The sequence below is a fragment of the Bufo bufo genome, chromosome 2 (genome assembly GCF_905171765.1).
Source record: "Bufo bufo chromosome 2, aBufBuf1.1, whole genome shotgun sequence".
Classification (NCBI taxonomy): domain Eukaryota; kingdom Metazoa; phylum Chordata; class Amphibia; order Anura; family Bufonidae; genus Bufo; species Bufo bufo.
In genome coordinates this window covers 444,932,028-444,950,426 of record NC_053390.1, presented here as the reverse complement: position 1 = coordinate 444,950,426, position 18,399 = coordinate 444,932,028, and the positions used below count along the sequence as shown (strand labels likewise).

Below are 18,399 nucleotides of genomic sequence, written 5' to 3'. Positions count from 1 at the left end.
GTCTCCTACCTTGGTACGGCTGGACTCCTGGATCCTGGCTCACTTGCAATAAATGAATGTTGCTAGTAGGAGTAATTGAGGAACTTGGTAGAATGAGATCCAGACTTGAAAAGTAATTCAACTTGTCTTTACTGGAGGCAGCATTAATCCACATGAGTTACAGCAATAGTCTTGGGTCCCAACAGGTATTGGCAATATATGGCAGGGATTACTATCTCTTCTGCTTCTATCATATGCCTGGAGAATATGGCAGGAATCTATATCTTCTGCTCTGTCTATCTTCTGCTGTGCATGGGACTGACTAGCTGAGGAGGAATTTGGCTTCTCCTGGTCTCTGGATGTTACTCACAGTTATGCTCACAGGGAATGGTTCGTCCTGGAGATCTGGAGGTTCTGCTTGTTTGTCAACCAGCTGAGGCTGAAGGCTCAGGCTGGGGATGAAGATCTTTGGTCTCAGCCGAGACTAGATTCTGGGTTGGGATCCCTAGAACTGGGAGCTCCTACCAGCACAGTCTTCCCCTGGCCGGGGTGGCTGGCACACTCAACTTAACTTCCTTTCCTCCCCATGAGACAGGACATGGGCCAGCCCACTTCTGCTCAAAGAGGGAGGAGCTAAACTGAAATAAACCATTCCAGTCTAGATATGCTAAACTGAACTAAGGCCCTGCTGACACATTGCTGCCACCTGCTGGTGTACATGAAAATTACAGCAAATACATGTAACAGGCTTAGAATATGCACATTTGTGAGGAATATTAAATAAAATCACATTAGATGACAAGGCACATGTTCCCAACAAATACTAGCGGGGAAAAAGAGTTTAGTAACATAACTCTGGGATGTTACAGATGGATATTTGGTTTGGCCCTTGCCATGTCCCAAGGCATGTTAAGAAGTTGGACTCTGACTCATAGGGAGCCACTAGTGAGATTGTTCTCTTTTCCTGGGAGATACCTCTTTGTAAAAAAAAATTCCCCATGGAGCATTGCCAATAAGTCTCCATATACAGCTGGTCTCTTTAAGTAGAACCAGCATTCTGCCTAAGCTCAAAAAAGAAAAAAAAACTGTGCTTCTAATGCCAGCAGATGTAAGGTAGCTATCCTATGTCAATGTTCAACCTGCAGATGAAGTACTGGCTTAGCTATAATCCTGTTATATCTCAAAGCCTGTGAAAAAGGCCAAACATTGACTTGTAGGATAGCTACCTTACATCTGGTGGCATTAAAGACTCAGCTTTCTTTTCTTTTTGGAGAGTGAGCTAATTTGCATACCATTTTCCCATAGGAGCATTGACTGGCCTATATGACTCCTTAAGCCTACTAGGCACTCTCCAGAAAGAGACTAGTACACCCCGGATCCCAACAAAGGCCTCTCACACAGTTAAGCCAGTTCTTTCTGCACTGATGGGGGCAATTACCCCGAAACAGCAGATGAGGTACTTGCTTAGCTATAATCCTAAATAATATCTCAAGGCCTGTTCAAAAATGTTGAGCATTGACTTTTAGGATATCTACGTGGCATCTGTTGGCATTAGAGGCTCAGCTTTCTTTTCTTTTTTGAAATACCTAATTTGCATAAAATATGAAGTGATATATGGTAGACTAGCCATGCCAATCTTTATTCTTGCTAACTGTCTTTATAACATATAACCTCTTTGTGTGCTGTATATTATTCAGGCTCAACTCTGTTTGGAGATGAACATTTATCAGGAGGGAAGCAAGGAAGAGTTACCCATAAGAAACATCATTAAGTGACCCAAGGAGTACTCTTCTGCCAGAGACTGCATCTTGCATTTGTGTATAGCTCTAGTATTTTACTTTTCACCACCAGAGGGGGAAGCTGAGCCCAACGAGCTTGAAGAAGAGGAACACTCATAACGCCAACTATTACAACAATACAAAACTGTTGCCATTTTTTAAGTGAAAATATCCAGCATCTCGGGCAAGTGCAGGTGGGACACTATGTAAGCCCATTGAGGAGAAGCAATGTTAACTATACATGTGCATTGAACAACCTGAACTATTTGAAAATCAAGCCAGTATAGTTCAATCTGTATATGCAGTACCTTCCTTATGCAAATATTGCATCCTAACTGATATATTTACGAGGTAGTAATGTCTTCCAAGCACGGCTGACATGCTTGCAGCTTAAATCTGGATCTACAATATATATGCTGGAAATAATATCACACTTTCTATGATCAATGTGATATACGTACATACATTCCTTACATCGTATGAGCATAAAGAAAACCAGGGGATAGTTTATGGGTATTTTGATGTTAGTACATGAAATGCTTCACCTCACACCCTCTAGGCTGGGCTGCTCCTCTATACTGAAAGAATGGAAAACGAGAGATAATCTAATTATCTGTTCCTTAGAGCTATGTAGGCGGTCAGCAAGGAAATGGATGTTGTCTTATACAGGCAAGGTCAGAAAACATGATTTCACAGTTATTAAACTGCCAATGCCTATTGTCTTGGAGTTCGTCAAGAAGGACCAATTTGCTCCACCACCTGTTTTCCATGACCTAGGTGAGGGCCACTATCCCATGGCATGTTCATGTAATACTAAGTATGGTAAGGTCATGGAGGAGTGATACAAAGCAATTGCAGTAGGATGTACAGAGATTGCAAGATTTAGTGTGTAAACTGATGACTTCAGTGCAGGCCTATGATCTGCTAAGTATAAAGTTGTACTCCCTAAAGTTGTCAGTGGGAAATCGAACAATCAGCACCTAGGCAATCATCCATTAGAATTAGGTGACATGGTCCACTGTTAGATACAATTCTGAAAGTCTTGTATTAACCCATTCACCATCTTTGAATATACTATAGTACAATGAATGACCTGGGGTCCAAGCAAACAGTAAAGAGAGATACTGGACACTTCAGAGAAGGTATCTACATTAACTTAAACTCTACCTATTGCTTTGAATTAAAGAATATGTAGAAAACTGTCCTTGGGACAAAAGCAGTCATGTGTACTATTTTCTTTAGTGTCAATGTGCAGATTGCATGTCAAGTCGTCATGTGTTGATTGGTCTACATTGGCAGTGCACTAAAAGAAATCTACCAGTGTGTATATATTATTTTAGACCACACACACATTGGGTCCACTTTCCTAGAATTCCAGCTGATCTATTCGTTCCCCATGTGGGAGGAACACATGGAAACGTGCTCGAAACCCACAAAGCCTGGAGAGAACATACAAACTCCATGCACATGTTGCCCCTGGTTACATGTGCCTAGGAGCCTGGTGATGGAAGGCAGTAAGGCAAACCACTAAGGCATTGACTGCCCATAGATATCCTTTAAATGCCAACGAAGGTTCCCTACATAAGTCATTAACAGTCAGATGATTTTAAAATTTGTCGTTACATCAAACGGCAGAGTGAGAAGCACAGGCATATGGTAAGTGATGGAAAAGAACAGCCTGGGCTTCAGCTCTGAATGGCAGCGCAAAGGGAGTGTGTCATCTACAATTTTTTTCTGAATGTGTCATCTACAATTTTTTCTGCTAGTTAAAGTAGATAGCGACATGTATCTTTTTTTTCTAATCTGTTTTATATTCCACTTGTAGAATAAGGGCAGCCATCTTGATTGAGCTGTTACTAAGATGATTTAGAGAACTAAAAGAAGAATTCCTGCGCTTACTCTGCACCAGTGACTAGAAGCGGGGTTCTACCACATCTGCTGTCCTCTAAGTTGTAATAAGTATCTTTATGTGACACCGTCACGCCTACCTGAACTTGTAGAGAAGAGTCCATGATGTTAATGTGTAGTGGTGAATACTTGATAGTTGTCCCGATCCTCCAGTCCGGTAGAAGCAGTCAGGCTGTGTAGTTGGAAAACGTGCCCCGGCCGGCAGCACGTTTTCTATTCAAAAAAGCTTGCGTTCCTAATCAGAGCGCCGGTGACAGCATGCTAGCTTACAGCTACAGGAGCTGTTGTGGACCAAAAATCCAATGCGTTTCGAAAGGATCGCCTTTCTTCCTCAGGGATAGAGTCCTCTTGCCTTTGCTTCTCCTTATGAATCATTTTGGGGCAGGGATATTCAGATCAGGTTAGTGCAATGCAGTCTTTAAGTTAGGGAGACAGAACACAATTTCAGTTGTCAAATGTGAATAGCTCCACTTCACTATTTAGTCCAGTGGGGGCGAGGCTATTCAAATTGAAAATCCATCTTGTCTCAGCGCGCGCCAAGTATTTTATTAAATCACCTCCTCTCCTTCCAGTTTTTACCTTCTCCATGCCACATACTGATGACCCTTTCCACTTGCTGTTGTGTACCTCCAGGTAATATCTGGATAGGGGATGACCCTCATATTTTCTCTCAATATTGTATATGTGTTCCCTTATACGTCCCTGTAGTGGTCTTTTTGTTCTGCCTATGAGCAGATTATTCTATATATCACACTTTTACTGTAGCATGTGATATGTTGTTTTATTGTGTATGTAAAGGAACCTTCTTTGTCTTTTATTTCATAAACTGCTTTAGTGGTTGATAGTTTTCTGCAACTCATGCATCTTTTACATGGGAAGAACCCGTTTGGAATCCCTGTTATTTTACCAACTTCAGTGCTTTTTGGTATCATATTTTTTATAGTGGGTGCTATCATGTTCCCAGTTCTAGCGGCCTTATAAAAAATTTAATGGGGTTTTTCCGGGATATGTCTACCTATAGTTTTATCTTGTCGCAGGATATCACAGTGTTTGTTAACTATACTTCTTAAAATGCCTGGTTGGTTATTATATTCAGTAATAATTGGTGGAATTATTGTATCAACATTATTTTGTTGTCTTTGTCCTCCAGTAGTAGCTGCCTATTTAACCTGCCTATTGTTTCCCTTTGTTCATCTAGAGAGTACATGAGTATCCTTTAGTTTCAAATGTATTTTGCAGTTGTATGGCTTCTTTATTATAGTCCTCTTTTTTTTACTGCAGTTCCTAAATAAACACATGAATTGGCTTTTTGGTACATTTAATAGCCATTGGGGCAGGTGGCAACTATTCATGGCAATAAATCTGATAGTATCTGTTGGTTTACTGTATGTTTTAGTGTGTAATTTACCGTCTTCTATAAAAATGGTTAGATCCAGGAAGTTCACCTCTGTTCTACTATATGTTGGTGAGCTTGCAAATCTGTTTGTTTATATTTATTTCCTCCTGAGGACTCTATGGGAGATTGTTATCCTTATATTGTTGTTTTATATAATATTTCTTTAGTGCTAGTTTCCGCATAAACTTTTTTATGCCAATAAATGCTTGGAATGTCATTTTTTGGAATTCATTAAAACCTTGCCGGGGCAAATTTTAGACTCTTTTGTAGAAGGGAACATTCCCCCTCTGTTAAAATGTGACTACTCAGATTAAATATTTTTTGCTGATGTTGTTCAGGGGGAGGTGTTTTGTTCGTTGCATTTCATGCACCTCTCTTGTTCTGTCTGCCTCTACATCCCCTTTTCTGCTTTTCTCGTGCTTGAAAAAATCTTTCTTAACTGTATCTATCTGGTTATCCATGGTGCTCTTTCTCTTTGTGTTAAAATTGTTACGTGGTCCTTTTTTGGGGGTTGCCGTTGTGAAATTAACCCTTTTCTATCAGTTTGTTCATCTTTCTTTGTCTTTTTACAAAGGTCAGGTTTTTATCCAACAGACCAAGTTGATTTTATTGGGAAATGTATTTTATTTATACTTAATAAAAATTACTTTTTATATGAAGGAGAATATTATTTACAGCAATGGGGACGAAATTCGCACTGAGTTTTGCTAATTTATATGTCGCCAAATGAGAGGAATGAACAGTATTCTCCCAAAGCAGGCTTAGTGCGTACCTCATCCTGTGGAGGCGCTTTATTGACAATGTCATTTTTATATGGAAAGAGGGGGGGGAAACTAGACTGAAAAGCTTCCTGGAGGAAATAAACAGTAATGATTTTTTCTTGGAATTCACACCAACATATAGTAGAACAGAGTTGAACTTCCTGGATCTAACCATTTTTATAGAAGACGGTAAATTACACACTAAAACATACAGTATGCCAACAGATACTAACAGCTTTATTGCCATGAATAGTTGCCACCTGCAGTAAAAAAGAGGACTATAATAAAGAAGTCATACACCTGCAAAATAAATTTGAAACTAAAGGATACTCATGTACCCTCCTGAATGAACAAAGGGAAACAATAGGCAGGGTAAATAGGCAGCTACTACTGGAGGACAAAGACAACAAAATAATGCTGATACAATCATTTCACCAATTATTTCTGAATATAATAACCAATCAAGCATTTTAAGAAGTATAGTTAACAAACACTGGGATATCCTGCGACAAGATAAAACTATAGGTAGACATATCCCGGAAAAAACCCATTTCATTTTTAAAAAGGCCGCTAGAACTGGGAACATGATAGCACCCACTATAAAAAATATGATACCAAAAAGCACTGAAGTTGGGAAAATAACAGGGATTCCAAACGGGTTCTTCCCATGTAAAAGATGCATGAGTTGCAGAAAACTATCAACCACTAAACCAGTTTATGAAATAAAAGACAAAGAAGGTTCCTTTACACACACAATAAAACAACATATCACATGCTACAGTAAAAGTGTGATATATAGAATAATTTGCCCATGTGAACAAATATACATAGGCAGAACAAAAAGACCACTACAGGAACGTATAAGGGAACACATATACAATATATACAATATTGAGAGAAAATATGAGGGTCATCCCCTATCCAGACATTACCTGGAGGTACACAGCAGCAAGTGGAAAGGGTCATCAGTATGTGGCATGGAGAAGGTAAAAACTGGAAGGAAAGGAGGTGAATTTAATAAAATACTTGTCACAACTATCAAGTATTCACCACTACATATTAACATTATGGACTCTTTCTACAAGTTCAGGTAGGCGTGACGGTGTCACATAAAGATACTTATTACAACTTAGAGGACAGCAGACGTGGTAGAACCCCGCTTCTAGTCACCAGTACTTAGGTGCAGTCAGAGACTAAGGAATACTTCTTTCACTTCTGCTTATTGTCGTTGCGGCACTGACCTTTCTTGCAGAATACTCACAACATTTTTAAGTAAGAACGCCAGTAAACTTGTTTTATTTCTAATGATTTAGAGAGCTGCTTTACAGCAGTCAGCATGGACCTTAGATACAATGGACAGGATGGGTCCTCATTGATTTCCACGATAGAGTTTTCTAGACATGCTCTGTGACGTGTGCAGAGGACAGGAGGGAGGAGATAAGTTGAGATATCATCTATTGTGAACTGTGGATTATGTGATATCTATGTGACTATCTATCTATATACAGTGGTTCTTGAAAGTTTGTGAACCCTTCAGAATTTTTTTTATATGTCTGCATACATTTGACCTAAAACTACATCTAAAAATAGATAACGATAATGTGCAGGTGAAATTATGCAGGTGTTTTCAGTCAATGGAATGATAATCAGGTTTGAGTGGGCCACCTTTTTTTATTTAAAGAACAGGGATTTGATCTTCACAGCTTGTTTGTGGAATTGTATTATGGCACGAACCAAGGAGATTTCCGAGGACCTCAGAAGAAGAGTTGTTGATTCTCATCAAGATGGAAAAGGCTACAAAACCATCTCTAAAGAGTTTGGACTCCACCAATCCACAGATTTTGGAAAAATTGAGGAAATTCAAGACCTAGGAGTGGTCGACCAACACAGATCACAGCAAGATCAAGGCATGTAGTAGCCCATGAGTCACAAATGAACCGAATGTAACCTCCAAGCAATTACAGGCACATTTCACATTAGCTAATATTAATTTTCTTGAGTCCACCATGAGGTGGACACCGAACAACAATTGTATGCATGGCAAAAGTGCAAGGTGCAAGTCCCTCTCCAAACATTGCTGCCCATCTGCAGTTTGCTAAAGATCACCTGGACAAGCCAGAAGGCTGTCTGAACAATGTTTTGTGGATGGATGAGTCCAAAACCAGAACTTTTTGGTTTAAGTGAGAAGCATTATAATTGGAGAAAGGAAAACACTGCAATCCATAATAAAATTCTCATCCCATCTGTAAAACATGGTGGTTTTAGTATTATGGTTTGGCCCTGTTTTGCTGTATGTGAGCCAGGACAGCTTGCCATCATTGAAGTTGAATTCTGAATTATACCAGTAAATCCTGAAGAAAATGTCAGGGTTTAGGCAGCAAGATAATGTTAAGCACACAAGTTGTTCTACCAAAGAATGGTTAAAGAAGAATAAACTAAACATTTTGGAATGGCCAAGTCATAGTCCTGACCTTAATTCAATATGTTGTGGGAGGACCTGAAGCAAGTAGTTCATGGGAGGAAACCTACCAAGATAGCACATTTGAAGCTGTTTTGTACAGAGTAATGGACTAAAATTCCTCCAAGCTGATGTACAGGACTAATCAACAACAACTGGAAACAGTTGAAGTTATTGCTACACAAATGGGTCACATCAGATACAGAAAGCAAACATTCAATAATTAGCAAGTCTAATATTTTTGACTCATTTGTTTGATTTGATTATCTTTATCTATTTATAGGATTTTTGTTAAAATCTGATGTAGTTTTACCACTCACAGATATTGAATAATTTTCCTTAATAAATAAATGACCAAGTCTAATATTTTTACTTATTTGTTTGATTTGGTCATCGTTATCTACTTTTAGATGTAGTTTTAGGTTAACTTTATGCAGAAATATAAAACATTCTGAAGGGTTCACAAACTTTCAAGCACCACTGTATATATATTATTGGTCATTTTAATCCTGCCTGTGACGAGTAGATAACTGCAGTATTGTGATCCATACAGACCAAGAAGTGACACCTATTATTAGGCTTAGTGGCCAGTGCAAAAACGGCAGGATTTTATTTTATTTTTTAAATATAGGTTGTGACATGGAAAATTCAGCTAATGAGAGAGAGTGAGAGAGAGCAAGAGCTGAGAAAACAATCATAGAACATGAACAGCTGGGCGAGTTGAAACCAAAAAAGTCTATACACAGCTGAATACTGTAAACGTATTATGAACATACAATACAATGGGAATTTCTAAAATATTTGTAAATTAAATCCTATGTGTAAACAGTACAACATTTTTAGGCATAGTTTTTATTAGACTTTTTTTCATATATCAGTGGTAAATATGAACACATACAACTTTGTAATGCAGCAACCCAGCAGGAGTGGAGTGGTAGTGGTGATGGTACAGTCGTAGTATTTGTTATGGTACTCACGGTGGCTAAGTCCTTTCCCCTCCGTCCCAGGGCTGGCACAGTGAAGAAGGGGTCTTCAAGATAACAGGAGTAGTAGTGGTGTCCCCGGGGGGGAAAACCCTGTGTGTAGTCACCTGAACAATAGATAGTAGTGTGCCCTTGATGTGGAAGTGCGGAATGACTGGCAGGACACCAGAGTGGAGTTGAACAAGTTCTAGCTAAACCATGGGATATCTCCAGGGTCCATCTGAGATGCAAATCCTTACATAGCACTTCTTTACATACAGGGCCAGCTGTCGAGTGCACATAAATTTCCAAATTTCTTTGCACATCCTTCAGCAATGTAGATTCCGCAAAGTAGCACTGTAAACGGATATAAATGGGAGGCAGAAGATATAAAATCCAGTATATTGTCTATTAGCCGTAGACATGTGCTACCTTCACAAATGAAAACCTTGTACTCCCTCTTCAGGTGCTCAACAATCTCAGGAGTTTCTTAAGCTGCAGGCAATCTCAGGAGTTATCTGGAGTCTACCAAGTTTAAACTGGCTGATACTGATTGACAGGACTGGAAGTATCTCCTTCAGCAACCTTAACTCATCACACTCTCCTGGACTCTGACTGACTGAACCAAGAAGAGGCCAAATCTAAGAGCTTAAAAAGGTTTTTCGAGAGTTTTATACTGATGACCTATCCTCAAGAAAGGTCATTAGTAACTGATCGTGGGGGTCTGACTCCGGGACCCCTGCCGATCAGCTATTTTGAGAAGGCACCACTGCTTCTCCTACTCGCAGCTCACTAAGCGCAGCGCCATACATTGTATAGCTCCTGTGCTTGGTATCACTCTCAGCCCCATTGACTTCTATGGGGCTGAGCTGCTCCTAGGCCACGTGACTGATGAACGTGTCATCACTGGCCTAGGAAAAGCTGAGAGAAGGCCACGGCGTTCACAGGAGTGCTGGTGCCTTCTCAAACAGCTGATCGGTGGGGGTCCCGGGTGTCAGACCCCCACCAATCAGACACTGATGACCTATCCAAAGGATAGGTCATCAGTATAAAAATCTCGGAAAACCCGTTTAAGCACTGTGTTCCATCTGAAAACAACTCAGTGGTTGGATTAACCCATGTTTAGCTTATAGTATTTTTATGAAAATTGCATAAACTGGTCCAAAACATTACAACACAGTGCAGAACATCATGTATACAGTATATCCTATCACATACATTGATGTAGAATATCCCTGCTTTAACCACTAGCCGTGGCCTAGTGGGACACTGCAGTAATATATCTTATTATTGGAAAGTGACATCATTTTGAGGAGATTAGGGAGATGAAGCTACACTAAAAAGTTATTATGGGATAAAGGCAGATGTGAAGGTAGAAGACATGATTGACTCAAAGAACAAAGCATATTTCTTGCTTCACACTAGGAAGAGCTCATCCACTCTTCAAGTATGCATTTATACAATCCGTCAAGGGAGAAAAAGAAATCCCAAACCACGCAAGATAGAATGAGCATTTCTGACAGGACTTTATCTACATGTTATTAAGAAGCCAATGTGACTTTTTTTTGTACTAATAAATAGGCTTTAAATGGGTATTCCAGGATTCCAGGTCCAAAGAATGGAAACTGCAGTTTGATGTTTCCAAATGTAAAATGCACTTGTGGAGAAGGAACCCTCAGTTTGAATATTGTATTGGTAACTCTGTGTTAGCGAGGACTACAGAAGAGAAGGGGTCCTTATGTCATACTGCTTCAAAATGAGTGCACAGTGTGAAGAGGCAGCAGGGAAAGCAAGAACGATGCGTGGCTGTATAGCTAGAGGTATAATTAGTAGGAGAGAGAGATTGTGATCCCGCTGTATAAAGCGCTAGTGAGAACACATTTGGAATACTGTGTCCAGTTCTGGAGACCCCACCTACAAAAAGACATCGATAAAATGGAACGGGTGCAGAGATGGACTGCAAAAATAAATGGTGTAGGTTCTTAAGCATAAAACATACCACGATAGACTTAAAGAACTTACTCTGTATAGCCTTGTGGAAAGAAGCGTAAGGGGGGACATTATCGAAACCTTTAAATATATTAAAGGTTTAAATAAGGGAGGGAAGTGTTCTCAATTTAAAGCTAAACACAAGAACACAGCGGCACAATCTGAAATTAGCTGGGGGTAAGATCAGGAGCAATGTCAGGAAATATTATTTTACCCAAAAAGTAGTTGAAGCTTGGAACAAACTTCCATCAGATGTGGGTGGATGAGAAATCTACCTGTACAGTAAGTGAATTTAAACATGCCTGGGATAAACACATAAATCCTAAAATAAAAAAGAAATAATATAAGGGCAGACTGGATGGACCAGGTGGTCTTTTTCTGCGTCAATCTTCTACGTTTCTAATTTTAAATGAATGACATTGATTTACTTCAATGGGAGAAGTAACCAGCTGCATCCACTACACAGTGGAAGAAACTGTGTAGTACCAGCACCAGAGCTCAGGAACGCTGACTGGTGGAGGTGTGGGGTGTTGGACTGTCGCCCATCAAATACTGATGGCCTATCCTGAGGATAGGCCATCAATATAAGAATCCTCAAATAACCCTTTAAAGGCCTGCTGCTGTCTCCATTTTTTACAAGGTCAAAATGGCAGTGGGATGTAAAAGTATGTTTCTCCTAATGTTCTTTTCACAGCATATTTTTGTCAGGATGATCTTAGTAAAGGTTAGATTAGATTAGAAAGAAGTTGGGTGAACAGCAATTGAACAAACAAACAAACAAACATCTGGTGAAAGCTCATTTCACAGACGTAGCCATATGCATTTTAGTCCATATTGGCCGTTTCAGTTGTTCAAACTGCTCATACACATTTCGATGGACGAAATATCTTTTGTGGAACAATCCTTCAAAGAAAGATCTTTTGTCTGACTATCGTATGAAAGTATTAAGAACAGATGATTTGTTTTCAAATGATAATGATCTGTCATTGGTCGGCTAAAATGATCATTTGCTGTTAATTTTAACTCAACAGAACACTTGTTTTGTTTAAAATCATCTGTTTTGATCAACTTGAGATTCATGGGTATGGCCATCTTGTTTTTAAAAAGTAACAAAACGTGCCAGACCTAGATCAAGCTTGGTTGCCTTTAGCTCTGTGCAATCAACTACCATGGCGTTTTTTCTCCACAAGGCCAGCACACAAAACCACAGCTGTCTGCAAGATCTGCATGATTAAAATAAGCCGTGGGCGATCAAACACAAACATAAGGGTACCAGGTCTCTATTGTAGCACATGATGCGGTATCACCAGATCCTGTGGGAAAATAGAACTGGCCAGCAATCAGAACAAGTCTGTCCTCCGTCTCCTGGTCTTGTTTGTGGCAGCTAGCCCACATCCCCAAGCATTACAGTGTCCTTCTCATCATCATCAGCTGCTTCTTCTCCTGCTCAGGCTCATCCTCCTCCTTGTCCTCAGCTCCATCGTGAAACTTCTATAATGGAATGCTGAACTTCCACATGATCATGTTTTGGCAGTTCAGTTGCTGCCTTACCACTTAGTTGTGGTAAATGCTGGAACTCTTGGGCAGACAAGCAAGGCTACCGATGCTATATGTAAAATTTGACTCGTCAGTCTGCAGATGTGGTGCACTTCCACGCCTTTGCCTAAATTTCTTTTTTTTGGGCTCTGGCGAACCTGAAACAAACCGAATCTCAAAAGGTTCGCTCATGTCCATCACTGTCCCTATAAACTGTAGAACTGCCTCTCCTTTACTATTACACTGACTGTCAATAGTGAACACTGACTTCCTGGCTCTCCTGTATCTCCCCGGGGGTTGTGTTCACATTAGGTTTTTGTCCCACGTTTAATGTTTACACATGACATATCCATTAAATGAAAATCTTTGATGGATGCCATACATCCACTTTAAAAAATCTGTTTCATGTATCCTTTTTTTTTCCAGGACGGCAAAATTTTGTACACTACAATTTTGCATCTGTTCTTTTCCCGAAAAGTGTATGTTAAACGTGGGACATAATCATGATGTGAACACAGGCTGAAACTTGGGACAAAAATGTGATGTGAACACAGCCTTGTCAATCGTGTCATCAAAGCATACATAACAGGCGAACTGCATGTTAACTGTATGGTTGTTCCACTTCAACCCTGCAATCTTGCTATGCTGGCTTAGCTGAACATGGCTTCCTGAATTCAGATATAAAGCAGCATGTAGAAGAATAGAGAATGCTGCCTTTACTCTGATGACTACGGTAACTGCTGCTGCTCCAACTCCGAGGCAGGAATTCCCTGAGGACATAACAGCTACAGATACAATTATACTGCATAATACAGCACAACCACATTGATATAGCTGTCTTTGTGTCACAGAGCATATAGTGATGTGGCCACACAACATTAGGCCCTACACAAACAAGCAGAACAATGCATGATTATTGTCATGCAGAGGTACATGTTATGCTCTGGTCTAGATATTATAATTCAATAAAAAACTGTGTATACAGCAAAATACCATGCCTGCTGTAAAAAATCTATCAATTTTATATTATAGGCTCATGTCTATCTATCTATCTATCTATCTATCTAATCTATATGTTATTGATTCTGGACAATCCCTTTCAGTGGTTTCGTTCCAAACTGAGAGCTTGTTTATGTAATACCAAAGTTCTGTCCTGCCTGGACCTTGCTCCTGCAATGGGATGCTTGACAATTGGAGGGCACTGACACAGACACAGAGATGGCCGGTAACATCAGGGAACAAGAATTGTACTCTTGGAGATGAGAATAAGAGACCAGACTTCAGCCCTTTAAAAAGTTACTTATTCTCCATTCTTTAATTATTAGACCTCAACAGGTATGGAGCAACAGTGAATTTACTACATGTATGTACGTGTGTTACTCACCTGGCCCAGGTTCCAACGCCACATGTATTCAAGCAGCTGCCGCTGTTCCCAATAATCACGTCCGGTTGCTAGGCAATCAGATACTTCTTCTCCTCCTGCCCTGGTTTGTGGCTTAAGTTGTGGTCCTCCTGGTTTGGGCTGCAGTGCTCCCTATCACGTATCAGCAGAAGCTGACATCAGGCCAGGTGGTCTATTTATGGGGGCCTTGTCCTACCATTCTGTATCTGTTTTCCGTTCCTGGCATCTGTTCCTGATCCTGGCCTCAGCCTTGTTTCTGACTTACTGTATTTCCTTCCCCATCCTCTAAAAGTCTAAATTGTCTACCTTGCACCTGTTGTCTGACTTCTGGTGACAACCCTTGGCTATGTTCCTGACTATGCTCTCATCTTTTCCACAAGCTGTTCACATCCTGCCTGCTGTCCTGGTGATAATCCTTACCTCTGTCCCAGACTAGGCTACCTCTGTATCAGCACTATCCAGTGCTAATTCTTTAAGGGCCTATTACATTGAGCAATCTCCAGGCCAATTTTCGGGAAAATGTATTTATAGGAATGGTCTTTCCCGATAATTGGCCCTTATATATTGGCCAAAAACGTTAGCTGATTTGTATCTTTCATCAGAATAAATCAGGGATGTGCAGCCGATAATCAAAAGAAATGAAAGGGAAAAGAACAACTGCGGTACCAATCTTTCCTCTGCCATATACTTTGCATCGAACTGTATAATATGTCAATGCAAATGAGCGCCGATTGGCGCATTTATAATTGATTGACGTTCATCTTGCCTGAACATCAACTAATATATTAGGCTAGACTTTACATAGCAGTTTAACCAGAGGCAAGTGGATTGTGACCCTTCTCTTGTGCAAGATTGTAACAATATCAGTTTTTTTTGTTTAAAGCAGATGGTGTAGCGTAAAACTGTCATAAAACAGCCTGTCTTCTGACAGTTTGCAGAAAAGCCAATAAGAATTTGATCTCCTCTGCTTTATTAATAGATAGCAAGAGTAGGTTAAGTTTTTGCTCAGCAAAGGTAAGTCTACATTTCTCTGTGGCTGTATTTATGGCCTCTGATCCCATGTGTTTCATTTCTCTAAAATTAAAACTGTATCTCATGACAGGGAAGAACGAAGCACTTGTTTCTGTGCAAATGATCCCTTAAGGTCTTATAACACACGGCGACTATTGGTCCAATGTGAACAATATTGAGCATCTGTAGCAATAAAGCAATAATCCTCCCATATAAATAAGATAAAACTTGGGTTTATTGCTTGGTAAATTGATTGAATGAGTATAAAAATGAAATGATCAAGAAAAAAAAAAATTATACAATGATAAAAGACAATTCAGTCCTCTTCCCCCACCCCTGCTTCTTCACCATTACAGGTGGAAAACTTTCCCCACCTCATCACCATCCTCACCATACTGTGTATCCGAACCCTAAACCATGTCTTCAACCTATCACTTACCACTGGTTTACCTTTCCTGTTTTAAACATGCAACTATCACACCCATCCTTAAAAAGCCTTCCCTTGACCTGTCCTCTTTGTTCGGCTATTTCTCCATATCACTACTCCCGATTGCCTCATAATTTCTTAAAAACAACACGTCCATCTCTGACTGTCCTCCCATGTCTCATCCTACTCCCTTTTTTATTTCCATACTTTGGCTTCAGACCCCACCATTCAACTGAAACCACTCTAACCAAAGTCACCGATCTGCTGTCCTCCTCCTAAACCTATTATCTGCCTTTCACACAGTTGACTTCTCTATTCTGTTGCAAACTCTCTCATCCCTTGGCATGACGGACTTGGACTATCCTGGATCACCTCATACTGTGAAAATAAAACGCAGACTGCGCCTCATGTGTGCATCCCAAAAAAACACTCAAGTAACAAGTGCAATAAAAAGCTGCTTACTGGATAATGTGAGCATACTGATTAGGTATACCGATTCTGGAAACTGCAGCTGCACCCTCCTGTTACTGGGAGTCCCAGGGACAGTAGAACATCAGGAGATAAAAGCAGGTTCAACAAGATGCTACAATTAAAAGGCTTTATTTTAAAATACTACATAAAATGGCTAATTAAGAACATTACATTGGTAGGGCAGACAACGTTTTTTTGTCAGAACTCCTGTTTATGTGCCTGATGAAGTTGACGGCTCGCCAACAAAATGCATTGCACCGCCCTGCCAATGTAATGTTGCAAATTGTCCATTTTGTGTAGTAATTGAAAACTGCAGCGTCCTATTGATACTGCTTTATGTGCTTATATTCAGATCACCTCACAGATCAGACATTTATTGTCTCGCACTCACACATCACCTCCACATCTCACCTCCTCTCTGTTTGTGTTACTCAAGGCTCTGTCCTAGGACCCGTACTCTTCTCAATCTACACCTTTGGCCTGGGACAGCTTATGGAGCTCCATAGCTGATGACAGCCATGACACTCAAATTTAACTCTCTTGTCCAGATGTCACCTCCCAACTATCCACAATCCCACAATGTTTATCTGCTATATCCTCCTTCTTCTCCTCTTACTTTCTAAAACCTGGAGAAAACAGAATATATTTTCTTTCCCCCATTTCACTCAGCCCCCAAATGAGGTATCTATCACAATCAATGTCTCACACTCTTCCTGGTCCCAGAAGTTCTCTGCCTTGTCCTTCAAATCACACATTCAAGCCCTTTCCACCTTCTGCCGCCTTGAGCTAAAAAAATATCTCATAGATCCACATACTCCTCAACTATGAGTCCACAAAAACGCTTGTACATGCCCTCGTCATCTTCCTCCTAGACTACATTCTCCTCTGTTGTCTCCCATCTAACATTCTGGTGTCCCTCCAATCCATTCTCAACTTTGCTGCCTGGCAATTCACCTTTCTCCCTGTTACTCCTCTGACTCTTCTCTCTGTCAATCCCTTCACTGGCTACCCTTTGCCCAGAGAATCCATTACAAAACATTAACAGGTTTTAGACACATATGGTTGTCTAAAACTGGTCCCCTCCATACATCTGTGACCTGATCTCCTAGTACCCTCCAACACTGAATCTCTGATTCTCATAGGATCTACTTCTTTACCCTCCTCTTATCTTTTTTCCCCATGTATCCCCCAAGACATCAGACTTTCACCTTCTATGGAAACCTTCAGAGAAAAAAAACTGAAAGTAACCTGAAAACTAGAGTAAGCCTGCTCACATACTATCTTCTTCCCCATTCTCTTGCAGATTTTAAGCCCTCGTGGGCAGACTCTTGTCTCCTGTAACTCCTCTTGTTCTGGCTTATTGTACTTGTTCTTGTATTATGTATGTACATCATTGTCATATGCCCTGGACTAAGGGCACTTTCACATCTGCGCTAGTTATTTCCATTGTTCTTCTCTGTTAGAGGAGCAGAACAATGAAAATAACGGAAGTGCCGATTAGGCACGTAACTGAAACCAAGAGAGCTGATCAGATCCCATTGACTATAGTGGGGTCTGTTCAGGTATCTGCTTTTTTGCCTGCTCTTTTTGGTGAAATCTGCCATGAAAGCCCCGAACGGAATCTCCAACACAGATGTGAACATGCCCTTAAAGGGGTTGTTTCACTTTAGTAAATAGCATTTATTATGTAGAGGAAGTTAATACAAGGCAGTTACTAATGTATTGTGATTGTCCATATTGCCTCCTTTGCTGGCCTGATTCATTTTTTCATCACATTATACACTGCTCGTATCCATGGTTACGACCACCCTGTAATCCAGCAGCGGTGGCCGTGCTTGCACACTATGATAAAAAGCGCCAGCCTCTCTGGTGGCCGGGATCATGGGAGTGCACATAGGCTGGTGCTTGTTGCTATAGTGTGCAAGCATGACCACTGGTGCTGGACTGCAGGGTGGTCGTAACCATGGAAACAAACAGTGTATAATGTGATGAAAAAATCCACCAAGCCAGCAAAGGAGACAATATGGACAATCACAATACATTAGTAAGTGCCTTGTATTAACTTTATCTACATGATAAATGCCTTTTGCTGAAGTGAGACAACCCCTTTAATGATGCTTTAATAATAATAAAATGCCAGAAAACTCATGGACAGAAATATAGAACTACAATGACAAATGAAATAGCAAATGTAATAATAGATAAGTCAAACTAGAAGATATTGGGAACCTGTTCACTGAGGGTTGTAAGCAAGTGACCATATACATCTCCTCAAATACATAAAAAAGCGACAAGTGATAACATCAAGAACAGAATAAATT

General features: G+C 40.2%; 1 protein-coding gene across 1 annotated transcript in view; it reads left to right on the top strand.

Annotated features, from left to right (window-relative positions):
- The window catches only part of SHC2 (SHC adaptor protein 2), an 87,894-nt gene extending 86,201 nt beyond the window's left edge, over window positions 1-1,693 (top strand). Inside the window, exon 13 of the mRNA XM_040420397.1 lies at window positions 1,677-1,693. The gene's annotated coding sequence lies outside the window, so the exon portion shown is untranslated. The remainder of the gene's footprint in view (window positions 1-1,676) is intronic.
- Window positions 1,694-18,399: the final 16,706 nt, after the last annotated feature.